The sequence below is a fragment of the Cydia pomonella genome, chromosome 15 (genome assembly GCF_033807575.1).
Source record: "Cydia pomonella isolate Wapato2018A chromosome 15, ilCydPomo1, whole genome shotgun sequence".
NCBI classification, from domain to species: domain Eukaryota; kingdom Metazoa; phylum Arthropoda; class Insecta; order Lepidoptera; family Tortricidae; genus Cydia; species Cydia pomonella.
In genome coordinates, this window is record NC_084717.1 from 784,958 (window position 1) to 800,166 (window position 15,209).

Consider the following 15,209-nt stretch of genomic DNA (forward strand, 5'->3'; position numbering starts at 1 on the left):
CCTAATTTGCCTCTGGTTTGGAAGGTTAGATGGCAGTCGTTTTCGTAAAAACTAGTGCCTACGCCAATTCTCGGGATTAGTTGCCAAGCGGACCCCAGACTTCCATGAGCCGTGACAAAATGCCGGGAAAATGCGAGGAAGAAGGAGATTTTGATTAGGGAAAAGTAGAAAAAAAATTTTTTGGCGCAGTTTTTTTTTTATGGGGCAGGTCCTTCAAGTCGGCCAACCCTCCATTCAAATTCAAATTTTTTTGTATCAAAAAATGTTTCTTCTACTTTTCCTAATCAGAACATGATACCGGGTGTGTCTTTAAGCGACTCCTAAGTCCCTACTATTTTTGTTACACCTTGTATAATAAACGACTAGCGTTTGTCCGCGACTTTGTCTTCGTGGGACGATGATGATGATTAATAAAAACTATCATATGTCCATCCTCGGCCCTCAAACTATCTCCATACCAAATTTTATCGAAATCGGTTCAGCGGTTTAAGCGTGATGTTGATGAGGTACCAGAGTTATTTTCGCATATATTGACCGAGGGTAACGCAGCGGCTTCCGTGAGCGAATAACTCGCGAACGCGAAGCGGCGCGGCGCGGCGCGGGTGAATTCAATCCTTTAATACCTATAGAAGTGTCCTACGTGGACAATCTCGTTGTGAACACGAATGCCGTTGGGCTGCCGCGCCGCGCCGCGTCGCATTCGCGAGTTATTTGCTCACGTAAGCCGCTGCGTTAGCAATGGCCTCCATTTCAGGGTGGGGAAAAAATCTTACGAGTGTCCGGATGTTCTCTACTGTAGGTCGCATTTCTCAACTGATTCTAGTGAAATTTTATGAGCAGGTTCGATAGTCAGATAGAATTTCTGTGTCGTTTCGTTTTATTGTAAAGTATTGAAATGGCGGAAATTAGCATAAAGGACTTAAGATCCAGTAGCCAGCCAGGTTATATGGCGCGTAAGACCATTGTTAATTATATTTATATTTATATTTATTTATTCCTTAAATTAACACTTACAGTCAAGCTACACATGTTAAAAGGAGTGACATTATTATACGTATTGATACTAACAATTTACTTACTGCTAACTATACATTGATTGAGCTTGGCGTCGTTATTGACTCTAGGTATCGGCTACTAACTGCCAAAAAACTAGCTTCAGTGCATTGTGACTTCGCTGTGAAATATTGAGTCAACCAGGTTAAGTTAAGTTTAAGCTTATCACGAGGTCTACAGCTCACAGATTCACTAGTAATATTAGCAAGGATTTACATAATACATAATATAAAAGTTTTTGTTTACCGAAGAGCTATTGAGGTTATTTACTCGCAGGCCGCGGACTGGACGCAAGCAGCGCGTGGCGCGGCGAGCAACAAATCAAGGCCGTTCATAAATTTGGTCGACCGCAATGTATAAACGGCCTAATTAAAATAGGTTTTTTAGTATTATTACATCAACTTTGCCGCATGTCTTGACTCTCGGCGGCCATGTATAAAGCACAATTTTGTGTCATTTTTAATTGGATTTTTCATTTAAAAACTACATTTTATCTATGTAAATAGGTATCTATAGCTTCTTTAAATGTTATGTAGGTATATAATTGTTTTTATGTAATAGGCAGCAAACGAGCAGACGAGCCACCTGATGGGAAGCAGTCATCGCAGCCCATAGACATGCGCAACAACAGAGGAGCCGCTTATGCGTTGCCTTTGAGAACACCCGCTTCGAGAAGAACCCCATGTCATAGCGCAAGGGAAACACCCCATCATAAATTGCAACTCAAATATTTGCCATATATTCTTTCTCATCACCAAAATTGTAAATTATCCTTTGTTCGTTATTTATGTATATTCGCAAGTCCCCAATTACCTTTCCTCTCACGGATCACTTTCTTTTCTTTCCTTTCCTTTTCTCTCTTATCTCACACAATCAGTTCACAATTAATCCTTCCCCACTAATTTATTGCATTCTCGAGCGAAAAAGTTAATTGAATCTCGAAGCAGCAAATAATTGAATCCGTGACAGATTTTATTTAACTTTTTTGCCGAATTAAAAACAATTTTGAACTGAAATTTGTATTCCAATTTATTCATCAAAATTTTAAATGAAGCTACGGGCGCTTGAGTTAATGAGTGCACGTTTAGAGATAGAATATTTAAAGGATTCTTGTTAAGATAATTCTCGAAGATTTGTAGAGATTATTTGAGAAATGAAATTTGGAGTTGTTTTATCTTGTTTTGATAATAGGGATAATAATCTGGCTTAAGGATTTTACGGGCTACAAATTATTTAAATGTTTCCGTTTCTAACAATGCAAATAGATACAAAACCCCAATTTATTATGTTAGAAAAAATATTATAGGACAATGACAGATTGACTAAGTCCTACAGTAAGCTCAAGAAGGCTTGTCTTGTGTATACTCAGACAACGATATGTATAATTTAGAAAACACTCAAGACTCAAGACTGTGCTCATCACGCAAATAAATGCCTGATGATGGCTTCACTACCCACTAGGTCAGACCGGTCTTCATAAATGTGCGATGTTTTATATAGGAGGCAAACAAGCAAACGAAACGCCTGATGATCAGCTATTACCGTCGCCTATGGACACCCGCAATACCAGAGGGGTTATAAGTGCGTTGCCGGCGTTTAAGATGGGAGTACGCTCTTTTCTTGAAAGATTAAACTTTCAAAATTTTTGTGCCGGTGCTTGCACATTCAATATTGGTTATTGATGATGGTGCAATATAAATGCGATGATATAGTAGCATCTTATTACTATTATAAATATATATAATATATTCTCATTTCTTTATTCATTTTATTTTCTTTTCCTTTTCTAAGAATTCGATGTTTTCTGAAAGAACGATCTTTATCTTTAAATGTTCAGTACCCCTAGTGTAAATATTTTCGACAGCGAAACGTGACGTTTGCGTTTGCGTTAAGTGTCATTTTGTATGAGATTTTTGACTTTCCAAAACGTCCCGCTTGGCGCGCTGTTCAAAAACCCATACAAAATGAGACTAAACGCAAACGCGTACGTCACGTTTCAAAATCGAATTTAGTTACACTAGGGGTACAGATGTCATGATTTAATGTATCTTAATCTCTTTAGGGTGTAAAATGGAGGTTTTGCTCGGACCTGTAGGTAGTGTGAGTGTACTAAGAGCTGAAAGGACAGTCTAGTCACCTGAAAACTCATCATCCCAAGATGCGTTTTAAACAGAACGACATAGGTATTTAATTTTATTTTATTTAGATAAGAAAAGTGTAAATACATCAACAAAAAAGATCAATACTTCTTCTGCCTTCGTCGTTCCCTCATGCCTGAGGATCGTCCCTCCATATAACGCGATCAAGGGCTATGTGGCTGCCCTCTGCATGGAACCACATGCTTGTCTTATGGAATCCGACCATTTACAGTGGCACTTCATCTAGCGCGCTTGCCTTCAACTTGACCCAGTATAATGTCACGTTCGAGGCTGTGGTGTGGCGATCACATTATGAGCCCAAATAATCTGAGAGCCCTCTCCTGACATCCCTCTCCTGGCAGATTATTGAAAGTCGTTTGGTGATTTTTAGTTCTCTCAGAATGGGCGCATTTGTCCTCATTGCTGTCCATGGGATACCATCTTTCTCCAACATCACATCTCGAAAGCATCGATTTTGCTTTTGTCCAAGCTTTTGAAGCACCAGGTACCGTACATAAACATGGAGAATACCAGTGCGGAACTAATCGTACCCTGGTACCAAGGCCTATACCTCGATTCTTCCACAACTTTTTGAGGTTAGTCATATCACTTTTAGCCATTCCAGCACGTCGGCGAATCTCTTGCGTGCAGCCACCACCATTTATTATTAAGGACCATAGCGGTCCGATTCGAAGAATGAGATACGATAACGATAAGTTCTGGTTTAGATAAGTTCTCATTTAGATATCGTTTGTATGTCGTATAATTGACAGAAGCAGCTCGATTCGGGCAACCAATGACACTTTGACGTTAGAAATATCGTAGATAGATCGTACTGGGATCACAGCGGAAATAAACGTCAATTTTGAAATGTCGTTTAGTTATCGATCTTTTAAAGATCTTTCCAAGATTAAACGTGTCTTAATCATTCTTCAAATCGGGCCATAGGTATACAACCTGGTCCAAGACTAATACAAAAAACTTAATTAAATTAAGAAATACAGAATTTGCTATGATTGCAATTACTCTCACACGCAATAAAACAAAAATCTAAAACAATCTCTTATACACATAAAAACCTCAGAACCGCTTTATTTAACTGCCTACTGCAAAGGCTTGCCCAGAACAGAAAAGTACTAAGCGCTTTTGAATCTGATATAATGTTACGCCCATTGCCGACTAGATTGAGCCGGGTTGTTAAACGGGACTTAACATAAAGCGTTTTAACATACGTTCGTACGTAACGTAGTTTTTATTATCATAATAAAGCGGGAAAAATGTCGTAGCCTGTTGGTTCGCAGTGTTAGAGATTTATGTAATAGAAATATATTTACTCAAAACATTCTGCCGTACAACATCCAAAAGATAAATTTTTCCGTTTGTTCATTTCGCTTCTTTCTAATTTTTATTTAATTTTAGATTGCAGGTGACAATCAAATAATATATTCCGTTTGAAACGTGTCATGCTCCCGGCGCTGAGTTTCTCTAATGAATTTTGCAAGTTTCAATTTAACTTTTTACTCCCATTTTCCGGGGGGCAGCGATAACATAAACCTTTTTTTTAATCAGAGCGGGGGCTCTATTCTAAGAACGCCACAATATGATTTGAAATTAGATGAAGAACGTATTTTTTTAGCATTTACATTTACTTTAAGCGTTACCCCATGAGGTGATCGTAGGCCTTCATTTTATAAAGTCACTATTCTTAGAACGCCACGATACGATTTGAAATTTGATGAAGAACCTATTTTTTTAGCATTTAAATTTACTTTAAGCGTTACCCCATGAGGTGATCGTAGGCCTTCATTTTATAAAGAACGCCACGATATGATTTGAAATTTGATGAAGAACCTATTTTTTTAGCATTTACATGTACTTTAAGCGTTACCCCATGAGGTGATCGTAGGCCTTCATTTTATAAAGTCACTATTCTTAGAACGCCACGATACGATTTGAAATTTGTTGAAGAACCTATTTTTTAAGCATGTACAGTTACTTAAGCGTTACCTCACGAGGTGATCGTAGGCCTTAGTTTTAAAAAGTCATTGAAGGCGATTGAACTTAGAAACTCTCATGAATTTCTTTCCATTTTGACATCACACGCCCGGGCATCTCGTTGTGTTGTATGGTACGTGTCATCGCGACATCTCTATCATACTGATATTATATACATATTGTACGATTTAAAGTAATAAGTTGCTATTTATTGTTTCAATGAACGCTTTAAGTGCTATCTGATTGTATCTCCTGTTATTTGCAAATCTATTCTTCCTTATTAATGAGCTTAAAGTGGGTTGTGTTTGTGTTTTTCTATCGATTCCGGTCGTTTTTCTTTTCGCCATATACATCAATAGTATGTATTCATGTATTCCAACTTCTACTTTACTGAAATATACAAAGTCTCAGCTCAGTCAGAAACCGGAAAGTGTTAAATTTAACAAAGAAGATCGTGTCAAATGTAGAAACACTCACACAAACAATACTATATACGGCGAAGCTAAGTACAAAAGCGAGTAAAGAAAGGAGCCACTTGACTTTCAGGCCAATCCGAACGTACACTGATATCAGAATGGTATGTAACTGTTCGTTCAGTTATCGTGCATTTTTTTCGTACTTGTCCGTACATGTTTTGGCGCGAGCGAGACGCACGACAAGTAAATAACATCATTCAGGTACACACGTTTAGATTGGCCTATTTGTAAAAGCATCGACTGTGAATTGGAAGAAAACTGTTTGTTTTGTGGCGGAATAGAGGCGTAAAAGCCGCCCGGTAAATTCACGTCTGCTCGATACTTCGATAATTATCTGCCATTTTCGGAAGCCGAAGTAATTGAATAAGTTTATGTGTTTTATTGGCCTATAAACTCTTTTCTTTGTTTTAAGCAGATCTATAGGATTTTTTTTGAGTATGAGGTACTATTTTTATACTATTCATAATATATGGGGTCAACAATATCATATCAATGTCTAGTAAGCTGCAGAGCTAAGTGACCCCCAAGTCTGCAAACAAATTTCTTAGCAGGTAGGGTCACTTAAATCTGCAGCTTAGTGTACCTCAGGGCTTTCCCCCTGTTAGGACGGTGGTGTGCTCATATTACTACACCAATGCAATAAAAACTGCACTAGACGAGGAACCTATGGAGGAACCTGGGCTTCAACAGAAGGACATGATGTCACGGCTCAACATTGAAGGAATCACTGAAGAAGAATATAACATGTCAATACAAAACTCAGAAAAAAAAAACTAGACGTTTCTACCGATGACTCTCATACAAATGACATTGCATCATTTACCAAGTAGTTACTCTATTTTTTATTTTTTTATATGAGCTAAATAGTGTATATTAAATACACAAAACAACAATTACTACCAAATATACTGGGATGTATTGGACACATGTAGGCAGATCAAAAAATATATTGTCGGGACAAATTAACAAACTCACAAATATATTTACTATTAAGAAAACATAAACACCAACTACTCACAATAGCAAGCTTATTCATAGGACATTTTAACACATTAAATATACATATCTATAGTACTGACAAAAAAAAAGACAGCTCCATGTTCAGAGCATGCATAGAAACAGAGGAAACAATAAAACACATTCTTCTGGGTTCTATGCAAGTAGGTATCACCGCACCGCCCGCCGTCGGCAGGGTGTTCATCCTCACACCCTAGAATCTAAATGGTCACGCACTGTGCGGTTTAAGAGGAACTTCCTCCCGCGCACGGTCCGGTTGTGGAATGAGCTACCTGCCGAGGTTTTCCCGAGGATCTACAGTATGAAGTTCTCTCAGTGTACAGATTTTTAAAGGGTCGGCAACGCGCATGTAACACCTCTGGAGTTGCAGGCGTCCATAGGCTACGGTGCTTCCCATCAGGCGGGCCGTATGCTTGCTTGCCACCGTCGTGGTATAAAAAAAAGGTATACAGAAATAAGCCTCCACACACACTTAAGGAAGCCATCAGCAACTTAAAAGCTTTGCTTAGGGTGCTGATACACTTGAGCATGCTTTGTAACAGAACATCTAGCATTCGCCGTTTTTAAGCAGATTAAGCGAGATGTTCGATTAATGCTAGTACATTCAGAGATGATACAGAGAACTTACTAATACGAAACGATTTACGTACGAAATATCATTTGATATTTATTTTACCAGTCGCTTTTCGGTGAAGAAAAACATCGTGAGGAAACCGGACTAATCCCAACAAGGCCTAGTTTACCCCTCTGGGTTGGAAGGTCAGATGGCAGTCGCTTTCGTAAAAACTAGTGCCTACGCCAAATCTTGGGATTAGTTGTCAAGCGGACCCCAGGCTCCCATGAGCCGTGGCAAAATGCCGGGACAACGCGAGGAAGAAGGAGGAGACAGAGAATTTACTAATAGTCGTAAAATGATTACTCACTGTACTTTGATATAGAATACTTAAATAAGTTATTTTGTTAAGGTTGTCACCTTACCAGATTTTTAGTGTGATAGTACACACTATTATAATTAGGTGAATAATTACAAATTAATTAATATGGTCCTATTCTGCCTGAAACACAGGAACTCCTAGTTCAGGCATTTGTCAACTTTTCCGTATCCTTAGTCCTTAGTCTTTAAGTGCTAACACTGTACTATGCTGTTTTCAATAAATTATTTGTATTTGTATTTTTATTCTTCTTTTCCCGAAAATGCTCATAACGAGTGAAAGGTCAAGTCTTGATAGACTTGACCTTTCACTTGTTATGAGCATCTTTAGAGCTGCCTAGCCAAGGGGGACAATCGCTATCGCTATGACAACGAAACGCTATCTGTCTCTCTATCACTCTTCCATATAGTGCGACAGTGAAAGTTGCGTTTCGATCGCTACGGAGCGTAAGGCAGCTTTATAAAAAGAATAAACAATCTTAACGTTACTTTTTATTGAAAATTATTGAAAACGCCTTTTAAAAATTAGTTTATATTACTTATGAAGGCAAAATAATGTAAATGATCGCATATGATTTATAATTCTTACATATTTGCTGTGACTTATTTTCAAAAGTGATTTTTAATAAAAAGACACGTCATGGTCACTTGCCTTCTTTCTAATGCTAAAAAAACGAACTTTAAATACATTTTTGATGGAATATGCCTATGGTAGTGTCTCACGTGAGCGAATAACTCGCGAACGCGAAGCGGCACGGGTGAATTCAATCCTTTGATGCCTATGGAAGTGTCCTACGTGGGCGATCTCCAAATGCCGTTGGGCCGCCGCGCTGCGTCGCATTCGCGAGTCATCGCTCACGTAAGCCGCTGCGTAAGCGATTTGCATGTTAGCCACGCGGCCAGCGGTAGTATCATGGTTCCATTTTTATCACTTGTCGCTATGCCCGTCACTTTCGCGCTTACATACTTGTTAGAACGTGACAGGCATGGTGACAAATGATAAAGAGCCGACCATCTTAGCCCTACAGGGGTGGTTAGAGTCGCTAGTGTTGCTACCCAGCATGCCCAGTACAATCAGTTAAATAAAGGATGACTTTTTGAAAATACTCGACAAACAAAATATTTGTCGATATAAAAAAAATATTGTCATTGAATACATAACCAAGTACTTAAGTCAGCGTAAAATTTTTATATTAAAATAGAAAATAAATGATCAAAACATAAATAATATCCTTAGTAATCGTGTTTCAGTAGAGCCGATATTCCACTGACAGGCAAACAGCCGAATTATTTTTCTTCGTGTCAATCGACTGTCAATTTTATTGACATAGCGCCACGGCCGACCGCGTTGCCGTGTTTGCCTTAGAAAGCATAACAGAGATATTATAGGACATTATTACACAAATTGACTAAGTCCCACGGTCAGCTCAATAAGGCTTGTGTTGAGGGTACTTAGACAACGATATATATAATAATAAATATTTATAAATACTTAAATACATAGAAAACACCCATGACTCAGGAACAAATATCCATGCTCATCACACGAATACATGCCCTTACCAGGATTTGAACCCGGGACCATCAGCTTCGTAGGCAGGGTCACTACCCACTAGGCCAAACCGGTCGTCAAATCAGAGATATGTGGAAATGTGTAATATTATACTGAATTAAATAGAACCGGTATGGATATGATGGAATCCCCGGAATAACTCCGCATGTAACTCCTCTTTAGTTGCAGGCGTACATAGGCTACGGAGACTGCTTACCATCAGGCGGGCCGTTTCCTTTTTTGCCACCGACGTAGTATAAAAAAATACCCAACTAGCGCGAAGTGGCGCAGGATAGGGCAGAGTGGCGCTCTTTTGTGTCAGAGGCCAAGATATTATTTGGGTCACCGAGCCAGTGAAGTAAGTAAGTATGGATATGATGAGTTTTTTTAATCGACACGAGTTGCAAATTTAAAGTACCTATTCGCACGTGTACCGTACAACGTTTTACAGTACATATGGCCCATTAAATTTACGACATAGGCACGTAAAGTGCTAATTAACGCACGCATTGCGGTAAATAAATGTGTACTGTAATAGTATATTACGATACAAGTGCGAAAATAGGAATAACCTATTCGCACATGTATTGTACAATATTTTACAGTAGGTACATATGTACATTACGCTTTTTAAATTTTTGGCATAGTTACGTAATGTGCTAATTATCACACTAGTGCGTTAAAGGAGCACCATGTGTATTGTAATTGTTATTTATGATACAAGTGCGAAAAATAGGAAATTCGTAACGAATGGCGATACATTAAACCACGACCGAAGGGAGTGTTTTCAATCGACACGAGTTGCGAATTCTTATTCGCACATGTATCGTACAGAGTTTTACAGTATAATTACATAATGTGCTAATTTACGCACTAGTGCGGAAAAGTAGCACCATTTATGTACTGTAAAATGTTTTTTTTTTATCTGTTATTGTATAAACCAATAAAAAGCGATAAATAATGGAAGATAAATAAAGCCGTTTCCTTGTATAAAGTGTATAAACACAAGAACTAGGGTATGGTGTATCGGGATAATTTCATAAAGTGGATAATTTTGGTACATTTAAAAAATCTCCATAATTTAGCGGTGCTCAAACACCGCAAATTTATTTTATAAAGACCAAAGAAGAAGATTGTATTATAGACGTAAAGTCTAAGAAAAAAGTAAATAAATAAATATTATGGGACTATCTTTCACAAATCAGCCTGGACACAGTTCAATCGTGCTCCTTAGTTTGAGGTGTATTGGTTTGAGGTTCATTGACGTAGTAAAGATAATCTATATTATATAAAGCTGCAGCCCGAACATGAATTGACACGAATTGTTCTCCCGGAAGGAGGCGCGGGGGGGATTCGAGTTTGGTACGGTCGTACAGGGGGCGGTCCGGTGATCCGACTTTCGGTCTACCGGATCGGGACAGAAAAATGTTTGACGGCCCGGCTAAACGGTGGGAGATAGTGGGGGGGTGCTCGACCAAATGTCACAGAGGACCCTGGGCAGTTTCGGAGGCCGCCATTTTTTTTTTCAAAATGGCGGATTCAAAATGGCGGCCGATTTTCAAGTCGGTCCCGGCGCGCTCAAATTTCGGTCACGGAATCTCGGGGCCCTCTAGATCGGTATGGAAAAAAAAAATTTGGAAAAAATCCAAGATGGCGGACACCATGGCCACTTTTATTTTGTATGGCAACTTTTAAACGGTGACAGATAGGTGGGGGGTGCTCGACCAAATGTCATAGAGGGCCCCGAGACAAATGGAATGGCATTAAAAAAAATTCAAAATGGCCGACTCAAAATGGCGCCGAAATTTCAAAACGGTCCGAGAGCGCCGAGAACCGGTATGTGGGTACATATGGGCCCCCGCATTCGAAAAAAAATTTTTTTTTTTTTTAGCTCGAAAGAAAATTTGTATGGGATTTTTTTTCGAATCCCCCACATGCTAAACGGTGAGAGATAGGTCGAGGGAGCTCGACCAAATGTCATAGAGGGCTCCGAGTGGAATCTGAATAAGAAAAAAAAAATCAAAATGGCCGACTTTTTTTTTTCTAAAACTTCAAAAAGGTCCGAGCGCTCTGAAATTTTGGTCGCGGTACCTCGGAGCCCCAACGACTCCTATGGAAAAAAAAAATTTTGGAAAAAATCCAAGATGGCGGAATAATGGCCAGTTTACTTTTGTATGGCAACTCTCAAACGGTGCGTGATAGGTGGGGGGTGCTCGACCAAATGTCATAGAAGGCCCCGAGACAAATAAAACTGCATAAAAAAAAAATCAAAATGGCTGACTTTTTTTTTTTCTTTTTTTAATGTTGGTCCGAGCGCGCTGAGATTTTGCATGCGGCGAGCCTGGGGGGCCAAGATTACCATATGAAAAAAAGTTTTTTGGAAAAATCCAAAATGGCGGCGGACAGGGGCAAAGTCAAATTTCCAAGTAGGTTAAGCGAGCCCGAAGGGCGAGCTTCAGGCTGGGAGGCCGAAGGCCGACCCCGGCGGAGGGCCGAAGGCCCGGAGCCTTCACCCCGACCCCCAAGCGTGCAACCCCCAGTAACTAAAAGCGAGGCCGAAGGCCGAGCTGCGTGCGTACGGTGCTCCCAAGCGTTCTACCAAGTCGACTGTCTTGATAAGCGGAGCCGGCGGGCCGAAGGCCCGACGGCGACGCGTCGAGGCCAGCGAAGGCCGAAGGCCGAGCTCCGCGTAGGGCCGAAGGCCCGAAGCGTCACCTGAGAGGGGGAAGTTGGAGCTTAAACACGACCCAATAGGAAAAGTGTCTTAGACAAGCGAAACGGCGGGCCGAAGGCCAAAGGCCGTAGGCCCGACGTGAGCTTGTCAAGACACTTTTACTATTGGGTCGTGTTTAAGCTCCAACTTCCCGCACTACTCCCGAAGCGAAACCAACCCTCCCCGAGTGTCTTAATAAGCGAAGCGGCGGGCCGAAGGCCCGACGCTGAGCTTCGAAACCCAGCGAAGGCCGAAGGCCGAGCTCCGCGTAGGGCCGAAGGCCCGGAGCGTCCCACTGGATTGGCCAAGCACGCGAGGCCGAAGGCCGAGCTGCGAGAGTGCGGCCCAAAGCGGAAGTACAACCGCATTAAATTTCACCTTTGGAAAACAAATATTCTTTATACTAAAAATAACGGGAAAAATGCATTTATACAGCGAACCGGTTACAAGTTAACTGTTTTAATAAGCGAAGCGGCGGGCCGAAGGCCCGACGCTGAGCTTCGAAACCCAGCGAAGGCCGAAGGCCGAGCTCCGCGTAGGGCCGAAGGCCCGGAGCGTCCCACTGGATTGGCCAAGCACGCGAGGCCGAAGGCCGAGCTGCGAGAGTGCGGCCCAAAGCGGAAGTACAACCGCATTAAATTTCACCTTTGGAAAACAAATATTCTTTATACTAAAAATAACGGGAAAAATGCATTTATACAGCGAACCGGTTACAAGTTAACTGTTTTAATAAGCGAAGCGGCGGGCCGAAGGCCCGACGCTGAGCTTCGAAATCCAGCGAAGGCCGAAGGCCGAGCTCCGCGTAGGGCCGAAGGCCCGGAGCGTCCCACTGGATCGCCCAAGCACGCGAGGCCGAAGGCCGAGCTGCGAGAGTGCGGCCCAAAGCGGAAGTACAACCGCATTACATTTCACCTTTGGAAAACGAATATTCTTTATACTAAAAATAACGGGAAAAGTGCATTTATAGAGCGAACCGGTTAGAAGTTAACTGTTTTAATAAGCGAAGCGGCGGGCCGAAGGCCCGACGCTGAGCTTCGAAATCCAGCGAATGCCGAAGGCCGAGCTCCGCGTAGGGCCGAAGGCCCGAAGCGTCCCATTGGATTGGCCAAGCACGCGAGGCCGAAGGCCGAGCTGCGAGAGTGCGGCCCAAAGCGGAAGTACAACCACATTACTTTTCCCCTTTGGAAAACAAATATTCATTATACTAAAAATAACGGGAAAAGTGCATTTATAGAGCAAACCAATTACAAGTTAACTGTCTTAATAAGCGGAGCCGGCGGGCCGAAGGCCCGACGGCGAAGCGTCGAGTCTAGCGAAGGCCGAGGGCCGAGCTCCGCGTAGGGCCGAAGGCCCGAAGCGTCCCCTTCGAGGCTCGCCAGCGGGGAAGTTGGAGCTTTAACACGACCCAATAGTAAAAGTGTCTTAGACAAGCGAAATGGCGGGCCGGAGGCCGAAGGCCGTAGGCCCGACGTGAGCTTGTCAAGACACTTTTACTATTGGGTCGTGTTTAAGCTCCAACTTCCCTTCAATCCCCAAAGTAACCATATTGCGAAGGCCGAAGGCCGAGCTCCGCGTAGGGCCGAAGGCCCGGAGCGTCCCATTGGATCGCCCAAGCACGCGAGGCCGAAGGCCGAGCTGCGGGAGTGCGTGCTCGCACGCGGACCATTCCTTGCAAGCAAAAGTACAACTGCTTTACCTTTTCCCTTTGGAAAACAAACTTTTTCACTAAAACAACGGCACCTACAACAACAACTCATCAACAACAACATCAACAACAGCACCAACTACAAAAACAACAATACCAACAACAGCACCATGCACACCGCGGGGCCCCCGGGCCCCGCGCACCAAGCAAAATCTAGTTAATAATATTATAATGGAAAAGTGAAACTATGACAAGGACAAATAATTAAGATATCGTATACGAAACTATAATTGCGTACTTTTCATGTATGAATCCCAACTCAACTATAAGATTCAATTCAATACGCTGTAGTCAACTATAAAAAAAATTACCAATCACGTGCCGCCGCGCTTCCATAGAAAAGACTAAACGGGCGCGGGGCGCGGGGCGCAAGGCATGGGGCGCGAGGCACGGGGCGCGGGGCGCGGGGCACGGGGCACGGGGCGCGGGGCGCGGGGCACGGGGCACGGGGCACGGGGCGCGGGGCGCGAGGCACGGGGCGCGGGGCGCGGGGCACGGGGCGCGGGGCGCGGGGCACGGGCCCCGATCTACGATATTTCCTACATTGACCTATATTTGAACAGTTTGCATGTTTATTATTTTATTAGTTAGCCTATAATCCCACGGCAAACGCCTCCCTCTCTTTTTTCCACGCTTCACTGTTTATGGCAACATTAGACCAACCTTGACTTGCATAAAACTCCTAAATCCCTCACTCCCAAAAACCCGGTCGGAATAACCCCAATACACTTTATTTACTTAATACCCACAGATTTAGGCCACGACCGTTTGGCCTTCCAACTGTTTGTTGGGTAAACGGGAACCATTTGTAGTATACCTACAATAAGTAGTACAACCAACAGCTGTTGACACTGTATTGTATTGCATTGCAAAAGTATTGTCGTCATACAGCGCGGCTTACGTGGGCGATGACTCGCGAATGCGACGCGGCGCGGCGCGGCGGCCCAACGGCATTCGGAGATCGCCCACGTAGGACACTTCCATAGGTATCAAAGGATTGAATCCACCCGCGCCGCGCCGCGCCGCTTCGCGTTTGCCAGTTATTCGCTCAGGTAAGACACTACCATAGGCATATTCCATCAAAAATGTATTTAAAGTTCGTTTTTTTAGCATTAGAAAGAAGGCAAGTGACCATGACGTGTCTTTTTATTAAAAATCACTTTTGAAAAATAATTCACAGTAAATATGTAACAATTATAAATCATATGCGATCATTTACATTATTTTGCCTTCATAAGTAATATAAACTAATTTTTAAAAGGCGTTTTCAATAATTTTCAATAAAAAGTCACGTTAAGATTGTTTATTCTTTATATAAAGCTAAAAAACGAACTTCCTTCCAACTTTTCACTTTCTACTTTCCAATCCTTAACAACTTTTGCCTTTGCCTAACCATTTTATTTATTTGTGTGATAAACACATATATATTATTTATTCCTGAGTCATGGGCGGTTTGTATGTGTTTAAGTATTCGTACCTATATTATATTATATTATAGAACTTAAATAAGGTTCACCATCATGTATATGTACATAATTATATGTATTAGTCTATCTTTTATACATTATATAAGTAGTAGTATTTAACTATTTATATAGTTTTAATATTATTTGACTTCACGTTTAATTT

General features: G+C 41.7%; 1 long non-coding RNA gene across 1 annotated transcript; it reads right to left on the reverse strand.

Moving 5' to 3' along the window:
• Nucleotides 1-3,281: 3,281 nt before the first annotated feature.
• On the reverse strand, nt 3,282-7,825 carry LOC133525920 (uncharacterized). The gene is made up of 2 exons (XR_009800649.1): nt 5,043-7,825; nt 3,282-4,935 (listed from the first exon to the last, which is right to left on the reverse strand). It is a non-coding gene; the product is annotated as an uncharacterized LOC133525920 (long non-coding RNA).
• Nucleotides 7,826-15,209: the final 7,384 nt, after the last annotated feature.